General features: G+C 45.5%; 1 protein-coding gene across 2 annotated transcripts in view; it reads right to left on the bottom strand.

Annotated features, from left to right (window-relative positions):
- The window catches only part of NIPAL2 (NIPA like domain containing 2), a 173,163-nt gene that overhangs the window by 102,907 nt on the left and 54,279 nt on the right, over nt 1–15,977 (bottom strand). The window lies entirely within an intron of this gene.

Genomic DNA, 15,977 nt, shown 5'->3' with positions numbered 1-15,977 from the left:
AAAGAAGACCTCCAACCAATGTGGTTTTTTGGGGTTAATTAGAGCAGTTAATTTCCTCCACAGCACCTGCAGCTAAACTAGTCAGCAAGATCTTGTTTTAAAGCTCTTTTAGGGTGGCTTTACACTGCACTGTGCTTTTGGCAAAGTGAAGCTAACCTGCAGTTTTCGTACGGGTTAGCTGCGCTTTCCCATAGACTTCTGTGAGGTCTTCCAGTTTTAGTTGTTTCTGAAAGCATGTTTCTGATGCAGCATGCAGCAGTTTTGGTGCACTTTCTGAAACCAAACCAAAACTGGAGGATCCCATAGAAGTCTATGGAAAAGCACAACTAAGGAGGACGTCGGATGACGAAACGCGTAGGGCGGGGCCCCAGAGGTGACATCACCACATTGGGTGAGCTGCCGACGTCCATTGGGATCAGAGCAAACCTTTGATTTTTAGCGATATATGCATTTTGTGCCAGTGTTGGCTTTGACACTGTGAAATGTGAGTGTATTGGAAACTTTTTTTACTGAATAAATGCCTGGATGGTTTTACACTATTTGGATTCCATTCTCTTCCTTTATGATCCCATTCTGAGTATATGAAGAGTCATTTGAAGGAGTTTCAATCAGCTGGTGTGTGCCTCTGCAGATCGTTGCTCCCAGAGTTTCAGCATTTTGAGCTGGTTTATAATTTTACCAGCATGGAGCTCTGGTGAGTGTATGCATTTCATTTGGTGGTGGATTTTCACGGTGTTATTTGGTTATTCACACAGAAGTTTATTATAATAATTATTGAAGAACGCTATCATTTATATGGACACTTTAGTTGGACACCTATTTATTTGTATATTCACAGAGTTAATAGTCACAAAACAGTTTTTTGCTTTGTTTGCTCTATATGGTATTATGTAGTGTATTATTTTATATTTTATGCACTAATATTAATCTGACGAGTTTGCATATTCAGAGATATATTTTATGAGGAGCGCTGTCTATAGTGTTTGATTGTTTGATATGTACCTTGTCCTTCAAGGGTGAGATAAGCTGCTCTTCCTAAATATATATCTTTCTTATCTGATATAATTCTTCTTATTAGTTTTCCCAGTGGCGCTGTCCATATTTTGAAATATGACAATTAATTTCTATCCAATTTAATGAATATTCAACAAGCTTGGGTGACAATTGATTTATTTCATGTATAGAAAATCTAAACTTTGTAAATACACTTTGCTTATATGCTTGTATAAAAACAACTGCAGTCAACAAAACAACTGCAGTAAAAATCTGCAGTATTACTATTATGTACAATCAGCAACTTTCAGAAAAAGCCTTTAATAATCTAACAGCAAATCACTTGTAGTTTGTAGTACGGTCATGATTTACAGCATTTGGTCAAATTTTTGTCATATCTTCAAATTCATTTTACCTAGAGTTGGCTATTGCTATAGGGAAAGTACAAATTTGTATATGGAAAACCATCCTGAAAATAAGAAACATCAATCAGCTAAAGCGACATGGCCATATGAAAATACGGCAACTAGTATGCAGGCTCTTGATGGTGGAAGCTGGCACCAGGATCCTGCGCAAAAAAGTGCTCTGTACTTATCCTCTTGTACTGTTTGAGCAAGATTAAGTTCCCGTTCACACAGAGCATATCGATGAGATGGCCATGTTTACTTGCACAGGGATGCATGGGGGTATTCTGTGCGCCCCCATGCAGGCAATACTATTGATGTCAATTGGGACACAGCGACTGCACCACATGGGCTGCTGCTCCCAATATGACATCTGTGTGGGTGCAGGTGCATATCCCCAAACTCACACTGTCAGCATTTGCGGACGTGCAACCACACAGATATACTGGATGCCGTGCAGCTGCTGTGTCCCAATTGGCATCAATAGGACTGCCAGCAAGAGATTGCATGGAACACCTGCAGGTAAACACAGCCCTTGCACATGGCACACTATGATGTGTGTGAATGAGGAACTTACAGTGAATGCAGTGGAGAGTTAGCTGTAGTAGGTCTGAAATGAACACAGCACTGTCAAGGGAGGAGGAATGTGGCCTGGCCAATCCAACCCAAGAGGGAACTTGCAGAAATTAAGACGTAGGTCCTGCGCTTTCCCTACTCCTCTGAAACCTCTCCCTACAGCTAGTGCCGTCCCTGACAGGCAGGTATGCCCTCCCTACACTATATACTTCGGAAATGTGTGCCAAAACTTGAGGGTAGGCACTTAAAAAGACTCTGCCTGACCCAAAATGGCTGGAAGGGCCACCTGGATACAGCACAGCCAACCAAAATGCTGCTCCCAGGTACCAAGGGAACCATATGGAAATCAAGTTTCCCCAGACTTCCCCTCTAGCTGCAGTACCGCTGCAGATTATTGTCTCCACTGCAGGTGACACTCGACTGCATCTGCCTACCACAGGTGGTTTCTCAGAGAAGCTTCCTAGTGTCCTCCATTGCTACAATACAGGTGGCTATTGCCAATTAGCGTTCACTGTTCATTCAGGATGCAGGTGGCTATTGCTAATTAGCGTTCACGGTTGTCAGGATGCAGGTGGCTATTGCTAATTAGCGTTCACGGTTGTCAGGATGCAGGTGGCTATTGCAATCTGGCATTCTTCATTGCTAGGGTACAAACAGGTTTTAAAAGGACATAGCCTAGTGTCCTCCATTGCTAAGATGCTGGTGGTACTCTAATAGAGTACATCTGTACGCATGCTAAAGTTAGCACAAACTTTTACCGGTGCACAGTGTGAACTATAGCTCATATGCTAGGACCTTAGAAGCAGATTTTCTACTCTCTTTTACAGATCTGAACACAGTGAAAGTATATGGATCAGCCGTTTGCAAGGGCCCATAGAAAATGCCGGTGGTCAGATCAGATTAAAAAAAAAAAAGGTTACTGATAACAAGACTATGTTTTCACTGCTGTCCTCAAAAAGTGTCAACGTTAAATCAAACCTATTTTCTGGTCAACTTTACAATATTGAGTTCTACTTTGTTCCTATAGTATAGGTTCCAAGGACTCTTTCCTGCAGACACATCAATCCAACCTTGGACTGGCCACTCCCACCTACGTTGTGCCCAGCGTTGGTAAAGTGTCTTGTTGGGTCGGTTTTCAGATCTGATAAGATGTATCTACAATATTCTACAGAGGGAATACATTTTATAAAAGGCTCTACATCTTTTTGATTCAGACAATCTTCATAAACTGCCAGGCCTTGGTAGCAAAATGAGTCATATGCAATAGAAAGATAAAAACAAGAGGCAAGATAAACTTGTGTTTTCCTCTACGTAATTACAGTATGTCTGTGAGGCCTTTATATTATCAGTCTCTCCATGACAACAGTTCAGCATGTCATGGGTCTGTCATTCAAAGGTTTAAGGCCACGTGGCGGCTGAAAGCCAGGTCCCTGAGGCCTAATAGATAAAGGGAAACCACTTTAGGTTTAGAGAAAAGCACTTTGTTTATGTCGCCTGGGAGGTCAGTTCTAAATGGAAGGTTAAAGGGATGCTGAACATTTGTAGATACAGAACTAAACTAGATTTGCTTTAGCTTAAGGCCTTTTTTCACATTGAAAATGCATTGCTTTTAGGTATACAGGTTTTTAAAAAGAAAAAAAAAGAAAAAATCTGATGCTGGACACTAGTTTGCACGCTCACACACACAAATAGGCAATGATACCATGCGCACACTTCCCAACAAAAGCTAAAAGAATTTTTACGCACTTGTGCATTAAAATGAGCAAATAGGCGCATTTACTTTTCTGCGTATCCTCACATTTTTATTCAGGAATTTTCTGCCAGGAATCTGATTTTCATACATTTCAACAGTACTGTGTGCAATTACCTTAAAAAGATATGTATACGGTACCTACTGTAGAAGCTTCTAGTAGTACGTTGCCAGGTTGAAAGGGTTATACCGGGATGATGCCTGCAGCTACAGGCATCATCCTGGTACCTTTTTTCTTTAGCCAGCGATGCTAAATAAAGCAAAAGCGACCCAAGTAGCCAATTAGCTGCTGGATCGCTTTTACGGGCAGTGGAAGGGGGTCACACCCCCCGCCGGCTTCCTGGGTTTTCCAGTCTTACCAGGGAGCCCGCGACTGAAGCTAGTGGTTCCATCGGCTGACCACAGAGATGATAAAACCAATGGCCACTACTCCATACTCTTACTACTTGACCATCCCCTCCTCCTAAAAAAAACTCCTCTCTCTTGGCCTCTGAGACTCTGCTCTCTTCTGGTTCTCCTCCTACCTATCGCAGTGCTCCTTCAGCGTTACCTATAACTCTGCCTCCTCCTCTCCACTTCCTCTTTCTGTAGGGGTCCCTCAAGGTTCTGTCCTTGGACCCCTACTCTTCTCCATCTACACCGCCTCCCTTGGTCACTTGATAAACTCCCATAAAGTACCATCTCTATGCGGATGACACACAAATCTATCTTTCTACCCCTTACCTCACCCCTTCAGTCTCCTCTTGCATTACTAACCTACTAAGTGACATATCGGCAAGGATGTCACTCCACTTCCTCAAACTCAATCTTTCCAAAACTGAGCTCTTAGTATTCCCCCCAGCCCGTGCCCCCTCCCCTGACTTCTCCATCAAGATCAATAACACAATCATCAGTCCCTCCCCTCATGCCAGGGTACTAGGTGTACTCCTAGACTCCCATCTGTCCTTTCAGCCCCAAATCCAATCACTGTCCAAATCTTGTAGACTTCACCTCCGCAACATCTCCAAGATACGACCGTTCCTAACCTTGGAAACCACTAAGCAACTTATTCACTCCCTGGTTATATCTCGCCTTGACTATTGTAACTCCCTCCTCATTGGCCTACCTCATCACAGGCTATCCCCTCTTCAGTCTATCATGAATGCTGCTGCCAGACTCATCCACCTCATTAACCGTTCTGTATCGGCCACCCCCCTCTGCAAATCCCTCCACTGACTTCCCATTGCCCAACGGATAAAATTCAAAACATTAATAACATATAAAGCCATTTATAACTCTGCCCCAAATTACATCACCGATCTTGTCTCCAAATATCACCCAAACCGTACTCTCCGCTCCTCGCATGACCTCCTGCTCTCTAGCTCCCTTGTCTCCTCCTCTCATGCTCGTCTCCAGGACTTCTCCAGAGCTTCTTCCATCCTCTGGAACTCTCTACGCCAATTTATCAGACTATCGCCCACTCTGCTCACTTTTAGGTGATCTCTGAAATCTCTTCAGGGAAGCCTATCCTGCCCTCAGCTAATAATGGAATCTTCTACTCTTCCTACTGTCATGGAAATTTTGTATTGTTGGTCGAACTTTAAATGTGTCATGTATTCGTGTTATTCATATGTCTCTCGTGTGGCTTAATTAAAGCTCTGAAGGCTGCAATTGGGCCATGCGCATGTACAATGTATGTATTACAGTACTCAGCTTGGTAATGGATGAGATGGCAGATCTGCGCTTATAGACCGGCGTGTATACCACCACGGCATTCCATGCGAATGCTGCTGTCAGTAGACCGTGGGCCTGTATCCACATATCAGCAGCATGGTACCACATGGGCTTCATAACGCAATGCGCAAGCGGTGTGAACTCCGTGTGTAGGCTTATGCATATCTTACAACCCATTACCAACTTGAAACTGTATCTTGGATGGATGTGTTTTAATAAAGATCGTATCGGGCCCATCCAGGTACAGACTGATATTTTTAGGGAGTGCTTGTGCAGAGAATTTTACATACCAATAGAAGCTAGTAGGACAGGAAATATGACCTCAGATGGCTCATAGGGGGGAAGGGGAGGAAGTCTGCTGACCTCAGAAGGTTCATGGGGGAGGACCAGTGATAGATAATAGCAAAGGCTATGCTCCAATTGGAATGTATATCCTCTGTATAGGCAATCCCCATTGTATTGTTCGGTGGGAGGGATTGACTTTATTCATGTGGGGGGCATGTGTGTATTCTTAATAAAAACAGAGAGCTGAGCCTAAAGCGGGCCCTTATGTGGATTGCAAGCAGCCTTAGAGTGTCGTGTGATCATTCTAGGGTAACGGAGCTCCATCACCTACAAATCAACAGGACCAAAGTATTTGGATGGGCAGGAATCGTGTAGTTTGGCTGCAGTCGTGGTAAGCGAGATTCACACAGCTTTATGGGGGATTTCTGCGCATCCAACTGCGAGTACTCACGGTAAGGAGAAATTCGTTAAAGCGAATTTCCAAGACAGTTTGGCGAGCCTGGTGGATACTAACGCGTATTCTTGCGTAGCTAACCTAGAACAAAGGGGGAATGGCCATCATGAACTAGCAAAAAGTATGCCGGCACATTTCAGGTCTCTCTGCCATTAAGAGGATCGCTTTTTGCGTGTTCGTGTGGCTGATTTCGCTCTCTGTTAGCTAACAAGAAATACCGCTTGGTAAGGACCTCATTTTTTGTCCTAAACTCTTGATTTGTGGGTGAAAAGACGAGGGTTTGTCTCTGCTGAGAGCAGCAGGGGGGGTGGGTTTGGTTGGCTGGATTTGGTCAAGTTTAAAAATCTTCCAACCAAAAATTAAACGGGTATATGTTTTAGTGGGTAAAAGTTGTTGCATAGTGTTAGGTAAGTATTTGTGGGCTGTAGGTACTGTGGTGATTGCTTTACCCCCCTCCACGTGAGGTAATTATTACAGTGCTGAAAGGTTTAGGTTAATTGTTAACTGTTGTAAGATCTCTGTGTGTATGTGATCTGTACAATGTTTTGTGGTACTACTGCTCCCAGCAAGCATGCAGCAGGGGGTCCTTTCTGTTACATGTGCATGTTAGTGTGATATGTTGGTGTTTTATGTCCGTTCTGTGATTGTGCCCAAATTGTGTTGTATGTGTGCTTCATATTGTTGTGTAATTGTCCAGTGTATGTTCTGTCTAAAAGTCTGTTTTATGTAAGAGGCAATTTTGAGGCTAGAATCTGCCATGTGCTCCTCTGTGGGGGGTCATTCTAGTATCTGCCATGTGCTCCTCTGTGGGGGGTCATTCTAGTATCTGCCATGTGCTCCTCTGTGGGGGGGTCATTTTCTTGACTAAACCACATGGACTCCTTTTGTTTGGTGGCCATTTTGTTGGCTACCAAATGTGCAGTAATCTCTATGCAATGTGCATGAAGTTTCCTATATGCATTTGACCCATATTGTGTTTTTAATCCAAATTTTTTACAGTTTAAGTTGTTTGCTTTTAGCTTTAAATTTGCGTATTGCCAGCCAATTTAAAGTGTGTTAAGCGAGTTTTCCCTTCACGTGTTCCACATTTAATGAGCGCGGTGTAGTCTGGGTTTTTGCACATAGATTTCTTGTATAGTGATTATGTTTTTCTTGTGTTTTTCCTGTTAAAAGTAGTTCCTTATTGTAAAGCGGGTTTGTTTTAAGCTGCTGTGTCGCGTGTTTCACGTCCAGCAGACTTTTTGTGTAAACGGTTCTAGGTGGTTGCAGTAAAGATTGCGTGTATAACGTGGATCGTTTAGCGGTGCTGATAGGAGTGATTTTTGCGTCAGCAACAAGGTTACTTTTGGCGCAGTTTTTCGGTTTACCTCTGTGTAATTGTTTTACTGTGAAACGTCCCGTGTTTTTCATAAGGATCCACTTTGTCCTTTTTAACAGTTTTTCAGGTTGAAAAAGGGTTTTTCTGTGTGTATTAGGAAAGTTTTTTCTTTACACAAATTTCCTAAAGGTCAGTTAGCAGGTTTCTGCCCAACCAGTGACCCCTAAGTAACATCCAAGAACCCCTCTTTTTGTTTTGACTTGTGTTAGCTACTGTGTGCAGGGAGAGAAAAGCCACTTTCATCATTGTGCGGTGTGGCCTGCCAAACACAGTGGGTGATGAGAACCACATAAATTACGCTGTGCGAGTGGGCGGTCCAGGGAAATCCTGGTTACCACAAACACTTCGGGTGGTCAGGATCACACAAATTGCGCTGTGGGAGTGGGAGGTGTGCTCTCAGTCTGACCGCCACTTGATGCGCTTCGGGTGATCGATAAGTATCACATAAATTACGCTGTGCTGGGAAAGTGGTGGAATCAGGCCTCTCGGTAGGATCCCACCGAGTGCTCCAGGGGGTAAACAGGTACCCGGACGCGGGATATATACCAGTGACTAGTCACGATGGGCAGTAGTCAGTCCATGAAGAGAGAGGGGGAACCAGCCCTCTTCAGGGTAAGGACAGCTGCACAACTGATGAAGGTGAGTTTGGGGGGGAAGTCTACAGAACCCCTCAAAAGGTGGAATAAATGGTCGAAGGGTACCAGATGGGAAATTCCCCGGGAAGGTACATTTGACGCATGGAGGTGGGAAAAATTCATCTCTGAATTTGAACCACGGATGCAGGCGTCAGAACTAGAGATCGCACAGCTATGGCTTCACAGGTCAATCCAATTAGGGAGGCAGGGCATACATAAACTGGTGTCTGTCCGGAAGAACCAGGTGATGTATACCTGGCCTCCAGAGGGAATAAAACAGGAGGATCCGGTGTCAGAGGTGGAGGAAGCTCTTTCAGGGCTGACTCTACTAAGGCAGGCAGGATCAGGGTCTGCTGGGGTTCCCCAACAACCAACAGTGGCTGAGATAAGTATAACTGCACCTGTCTCTTCTGTTAGTGACGTCACTCTTGACATACCTTCTGTGTCTTCTGTCTCTATGCCTCAGCCTCTGCCTCTACCTCTCCCTTCTCCCTGCTTCACCCCAGCTCCTTCTGTTTCCAACTATGAAGCCTTCTCAACAACCGATTTGCAGACTATCTGTGAATCAAGGGGAGTAGACACCCGGTTAAAAAACAGGGCGGATTGCATCAAAGCGCTACGAACCACTGATCAGACCCCTGCCCCCCAGCTATACCCTGATCTGAGGGACCTCAAACCTGAAGGTGCAGTAAGCGAGGTGGTTAATCTAAGCCCACCGATGAAGCTGGGTCAGCCCTTGCACTCTTCCCGGACCGAGGCCTATCCAGTCAGGGTGCAGCAATTTGAAGGTCCTCCCAATGCACGGGGGGAACGGACTTTAGGGGAACGGGTAGTTTGGCATGTCCCTTTCACCCCGGCAGAGATCCGCACTATTCTGGCTGAGCTCCCGGACTATCGAGTCAATCCGAGAGGATTTGCTCGAATGTTTGGACAAAACCAGTTCAGCTATGGTATGAGCGGGTCAGATTGTGCACAGATCCTACGGGCAAAGGTGGGCATGGAAGTGGCCAGTACAGTGATTGCAGGGTGCTCTATAACCACGCATGAGGAGATGACTTCAGGGGGCAAAGAGTTCTGTACACAGCTAAAGGCAAAGCTTCCAGAAATGTATGGTGCTACCTCTACTACGGACATGATGAAGCTCACCCAGGGTCCTAATGAGGAAAGCGCCTGCTTCTGGCGCCGTCTCAAGCAAACGGCACTGGATGCGGATCTGGAAGTTGGACCTGATGCTCCAACTGAAGGGGTAAAGGTGACCGCGACGCACATTCTGTTGCGGGCCAAATTTTTGGAAGGCATCAATATTAAAATTCGGGAAAGGCTGGTTCTGGCCCGACCCGAATATAATGAGATGTCTATCCCTGCTATCCTTTCCACTCTTGCGGCAATAGAGAGGGAAATGGATAGAAGAAAACAAGACAAGGCCAAAGTTCTTATGTCCCAGACCCCACACGAAAAAACCAAGGGATCTGGGTCACAGGAAGGATAGGCCCCCACCCAGGTGCTTCCAGTGCCACCAAACGGGGCACATGAGGAGGAGCTGTCCCCAATTACCTAAAGGTCGGTGGCAGTTCATTCCTGATGAGTCCTCCGCCCCTATGACCACCATGGTAAGTAACTCCTATGAATTCTCATAGGAAGTTGACAAATCGGTGTCGGCCCAGATCCATCTTTTTCTAGAGGAATTAAAATATCCCCTCCCTTGCCTCACCGACACCAGTGCAGCAAGAACGGTCCTGCGAAAACAGGACATCCAAGGCAAGGTACCCCTCTCAGGGGAAAACCCTCCTAACCCCTACTAACCTCACTATCAAACGATGCACTATTCTTAACCCAGCTTCTCTTCTTCCTGTGTCGGAAGATGAGAAGGGGGGGGAGGACAACAATGACAGTGCTGAATTTTGCAACACGACTAACAATACTAACACCTCTTCTGCTAACATGTCTTCTTTGTCCACTATTAACCTCTCTTCCAAAGGACACGACTGTATTTCTTTGGTGGAACTGGAGTCAACGGCGACACACCCCATATCACCCCGAGAGTAGCGGTAAGGTTGAACGTCTTCCGATACCCAAAAACCTTGGCCTGAATGTCTCCCCATTGCCCCCCTATTCCATCCGGAATGCCCCTCGGCAACCACATGGGCTGTCACCCTACGAGGTGTTGTTTGGGGGACCTCCCAAAACAGGGTTGTACTTTCCTCAACAGTTGTTGTCTTTGCATTCACAGCTTACAGGTTATGTGCAATCTCTGCAACGGGAGCTGCAGAAGATACACCATCGGGTTCGCGAATCGCTCCCCGATCCAAATACAATAACAGGTGTTCTTTCTATTGAGCCAGGTGATTGGGTCGTCCTAAAGAAACATCAAAGAACCGGACTCGAGCCACGGTTCACCGGACCATACCAAGTCCAGCTGACGACACCTACCTCACTCAAGCTCGAGGGACGAGACAACTGGGTGCACGCAAGCCACTGCAAGAAGCTTCTCAGCTACACCAGAGAATGAGGGGTGTCATTTTCCTTTTTCTTTTTGTTTGTATGTCTTACATGTGTGTGAACGGAGGAAAAGATGGCAGATACCCCAACCTTTTATTTAAAATGCACCTACGTTTAGCCAGAACCGCCAACAAAACCAACTGTTGGGTATGCTCTAAGCCCCCACCCAGTCATCACATGTCCGCAATGGCCGCTGTTCATGCCCTATATGACATCCGCGTCGGCATGAAAAAGCAAGGGACCCCTGGTCAGCCCCCACGTAGACATTTATCGGTAGAACTTAATGACACATTTTTAGCAGGTAACATCAGTTTCAGCACCAATATTAGCTCTAGCTCCTGTAGGGCCCTCACCAGTCCATTATGGGTAACTGGACAGCTAGGCAGCCCTCAGGTGTGCTTTAACATCAGCTTTGGCACAGGTAACAAGTTTGTTGGGATTACCACCTGCGAGGGAGGTATAACTGTCAATCTGACTAACCAGACTTCCTTTCTGAGTAACCACACTGACCGACCAGACCACGTGTGTTGGAAGGACGGATGTGATGTGCAGACTGAGGGAGCAATCCCCCAGTCTGTGCAACTGTTGCTCAGTACCAGAGGCCGAACGAGGAACTCCTCCTGTTCTGCTCTGACAGGTCCATACTATTTTCTGTGTGGTTCGGCAGCCTATAGAACATTTCCCCAGAACGCGAAAGGTTCGTGTGCCCTCATAAAGCTAGTCCCCGCATCCTATGTAGTGATGGACCATGAAGAGTTGATGGTCCACAAGAAGGTAAGGATGGCAGGGAGAGTTCGCAGGGAACTGTTCTCTGAGGGCGACCAGGCATGGGCTTGGTTCCCCTCATGGACAGGATGGGGAATAGAACTTATGAAGCGCCTGAACAATTTTTCTGTCATCGTGGATAGTATGTTTAACGAGACCGTAGAGGCTGTCAGAGAAATTGCCCAAGAACAACGGCAGATGGGAATTTTAGTGCTTCAGGAGAAGATGGCCCTTGATTACCTTTTAGCCGCCAAAGGGGGGTTCTGTGAGTTCATCGGAGAGGATTGTTGTACTTGGATAGAAGACACCGATGACAAGGTCCAGGCCCATATGGACAAAGTTAGTGAACTACAGGGAAAAGCTAGAGCTATAGCTAGTGAGGGTTGGAATCCGTTCAAGGGTTTGGGAGGATTGGGAGATTTCCTGTTCTCCATCGGATCTTGGTTGAAGGAAGTGGGAGTGTATATCCTGATGCTTCTCTTTTTCATCTGCCTTTTATATGCCGCGGTGAGATGTTCCTGTTGCCTCATCGACCGTGTAAACCAAGCTCGGGCAGACGACCACATCTCCATGCCCGCTCCTGGGATCCCACTCCAACCACTGATCGGAGGAAGACCTCACCAACCATCCACCTTCTCTACAGATTACGTCCTGGCTTCCCTCTAATTTATCTCTCTGAAGACCACATTCTCCAAGACCTTCAAGCAAGCTTCAAGCCTCATCATGGTTTGTGTCTGCGATTTGGAAAACTGTCTGGGTCGAGACCAGCCTTGTGTGGCCCCGTCTGCAGGGGCAATTTGAGAATCTGTTGCTGGATCTCCCCAGACCACCGTGGGATCACAAGCTTTATTCATACCACAAGTCTGTTTGTGGTTTTTGCAAGAGCCTTCCTGTAGTGAAGGTTCCAACGCTCTTGAGGATCATCGCTTCAATCAAGCCTGTTTGCGTCGAGTCTGCGTCGGGTCTTGTTGTTTCAGGTACCCCATGGAGCTTTATTCTCAGGGACAACTACAGGAACTCTTTGAAGTTTGAGACTACACCCATCAAGCTGAAGAAGATCAAGAAGGGACACGAGGAGAATATGATAAAACAGGAGGGAATGTCATGGAAATTTTGTATTGTTGGTCGAACTTTAAATGTGTCATGTATTCGTGGTATTCATATGTCTCTCGTGTGGCTTAATTAAAGCTCTGAAGGCTGCAATTGGGCCATGCGCATGTACAATGTATGTATTACAGTACTCAGCTTGGTAATGGATGAGATGGCAGATCTGCGCTTATAGACCGGCGTGTATACCACCACGGCATTCCATGCGAATGCTGCTGTCAGTAGACCGTGGGCCTGTATCCACATATCAGCAGCATGGTACCACATGGGCTTCATAACGCAATGCGCAAGCGGTGTGAACTCCGTGTGTAGGCTTATGCATATCTTACAACCCATTACCAACTTGAAACTGTATCTTGGATGGATGTGTTTTAATAAAGATCGTATCGGGCCCATCCAGGTACAGACTGATATTTTTAGGGAGTGCTTGTGCAGAGAATTTTACATACCAATAGAAGCTAGTAGGACAGGAAATATGACCTCAGATGGCTCATAGGGGGGAAGGGGAGGAAGTCTGCTGACCTCAGAAGGTTCATGGGGGAGGACCAGTGATAGATAATAGCAAAGGCTATGCTCCAATTGGAATGTATATCCTCTGTATAGGCAATCCCCATTGTATTGTTCGGTGGGAGGGATTGACTTTATTCATGTGGGGGGCATGTGTGTATTCTTAATAAAAACAGAGAGCTGAGCCTAAAGCGGGCCCTTATGTGGATTGCAAGCAGCCTTAGAGTGTCGTGTGATCATTCTAGGGTAACGGAGCTCCATCACCTACAAATCAACAGGACCAAAGTATTTGGATGGGCAGGAATCGTGTAGTTTGGCTGCAGTCGTGGTAAGCGAGATTCACACAGCTTTATGGGGGATTTCTGCACATCCAACTGCGAGTACTCACGGTAAGGAGAAATTCGTTAAAGCGAATTTCCAAGACACTACCAGTCCATCCCCCACAGTTACTACCTTTTGTACCACTAGCCCCTCCATCCTAGATTGTAAGCTCCGAGGAGCTGGGCCCTCCTATCCCTCTTGTATTGAACTGTATTGTCTCCCGTTATATTGTAAAGCGCTGAGCAAACTGTTGGCGCTATATATATCCTGTATAATAATAATAATGTTCGAGGACCATAGTGTCCCCAATCATCTCTTTGGACTAAGAAAGCAGAAGCGACAAGAATTTTGTCATTTCTAGTTTCGGTCTAATGTAAACAGACCGTTACCATCCTGTGAAAGCATCAGATCAAACCACTTTGGGTTTGATCTGATGCTTTGAAGGGGGAAGGAGAACTGGGATCTAACAGACTTGTCAGTACTGTTATAAGGGATGTTGTTCATCCCTTGTTATAGCAAAAAAAGTGATTCAAAATTTTTTTTAAAAATTGAATAAATAAATCATAAAATAAAAAAAATTACAAGCTATCCCATGCTCATGCACAAAGGCGAAAGCATGCATATGTAAATAATATGTCCACCACACATGTGATGTATCACCACGAACATTATAGCAAGAGCAATAATTCTAGACCCAGACCTCTTGTATTACTCTAAACTGGTAACTTGTAAAGTCTTTTAAAGCGTTGCCTTTGTAGATTTTTTAAGTTAAGTTTGTCAACATGCCACGAGCGCGCGCAATACGAGAGTGACATCATCAAGGCTCGACCATTCAAGCCACCAGAGCCTGTGAACCTGGAAGAAGGACCAGGTAAAGATGGAAGCCCCGTCAGTGGAGAGCTTCGTTTTATGGTAGGTTTCACATAATGTGCTGGTATGCGATGCATACTAGCACACTAGGCCATTGACTGGCAGTTTTTTGTTTTGTTATAAAAGGTTGCAGTTTACTCCGGATTTAAATTATGAACAGAACGAGAGAAGGGTGAGGTCCCCTGTCAGGTTACTGCTGCCATCTGCCACCCCTGAGGCATTACCCCAATGAAAGATAAAAAGAAGAAATTTTAAAAAGCAACTTCAGTGCTAGCCCAGTTCCTCGCCCCTACCCTTTCCATGGCACCACCATCTTTGAATGTCCGGGGCAGAGCGCTGTACCAAGTTGTCCCTTGCTTGTGCACAAAAACAAAGATCCGGGACCTCCTTACTTATGCCTTCTTTATGCATGCCTGAGTGGGAAAAGTCGCGTGTGTGCAGATGTGATGAAGGTCTCTGAGGGTTCCTGAATGCTGACCAAAGCCCGAGTGTAAACGAGTGCACAATTATTTTCCCCTAGGCAAGAGGAGGAAGGGGTCCTCTGCAGTCAAAAGCACTTATAAAAAAAAAAATCTAATTTGTGGGACAGGGAGGGGACTGGAGCCAGGTGCAAAGAATGTGATTTTTGGAGTCAAGGTCCACTTTAAAGTATGTAACCCACTTCCTTGCTTGAGCTCAGTGCCTGTGCGGACTGTCACCTAAGCATTGTCACGTGATTTTTTTGGGGGGAATGTCTGTATTAAGCTTGCCATACACTGATCAGAATTTGGCTAGTTTAGCAGGGACTAGCCAAAATGTTGATCTGTGTGTGGCCAGAGGCAGATCTAGCCTGTCTGATTTGGGGGTGCAATAAAAAAGTCAGGGATGGTATAGTATCAACGTGCCTTCAATTTATCCTTGTGGCTATGTGCACCGTGGTGAATGGCAGATATGGCAAGATTGGGCATAATGGGGGGGGGGGGGAGGCTCAAAGTGGACGATTAAACAGAACCTGTGCCTATTCCCTGTATACACTGCATACATGTGCCACAGTCCTTGTACCCACAAAGTGCTGCTATTTATTCAGCTAAGTGACAGTCTTACAGACATGCCTAAACCTCAGGACAAAGGATCAATTAAAGAAAAAAAACAAAACAAAACAAAAAAAAACAAAACAAAACCTTCCATTACATTTACTTTTCTGCAGATAAAAAAACTCTTTGTTTGAAGCCTATCTTAATCACTTGCCTACTGAGCACTTATACCCCCTTTCTGCCCAGGCCAATTTTCAGCTTTCAGCGCTGTCGCACTTTGAGTGACAATTGCGCGGTCATGCAACACTGCACCCATGTAAAACTTGTATAATTTTTTCACACAAATAGAGCTTTCTTTTGGTGGTATTTAATTGCCGCTGGGTGTTTTATTTTTTGCACTATAAACAAAAAAAGAGAAAAAACATTTTTTTAAATTTTCTTTCTATTATAAAATTTTGCAAGCAGGTAATTTTTCTCCTTCACTGATGTGCGTTGATGAGGCTGTACTGATAAGTAGCATTGATGAGCTGGCACTACCATGCAGGAATGATGGGCACTGATAGGCGGCACTGATGAGCTGGCACTGACAGACATGCAACAATGATGGGCACTGATAGGCAGCACTGATGGGTGGCACTGACTGGCGGCACTGATGGGCACTTGTGGGCGGCACTGCTGGACACAGATGGGTGGCACTGCTGGGCACC

The sequence above is a fragment of the Staurois parvus genome, unplaced genomic scaffold, assembly GCF_062004578.1.
Source record: "Staurois parvus isolate SC_StPar_1 unplaced genomic scaffold, SC_StPar_1.0 ptg000052l, whole genome shotgun sequence".
NCBI lineage: Eukaryota > Metazoa > Chordata > Amphibia > Anura > Ranidae > Staurois > Staurois parvus.
This window is presented reverse-complemented; position numbering and strand designations above follow the sequence as displayed.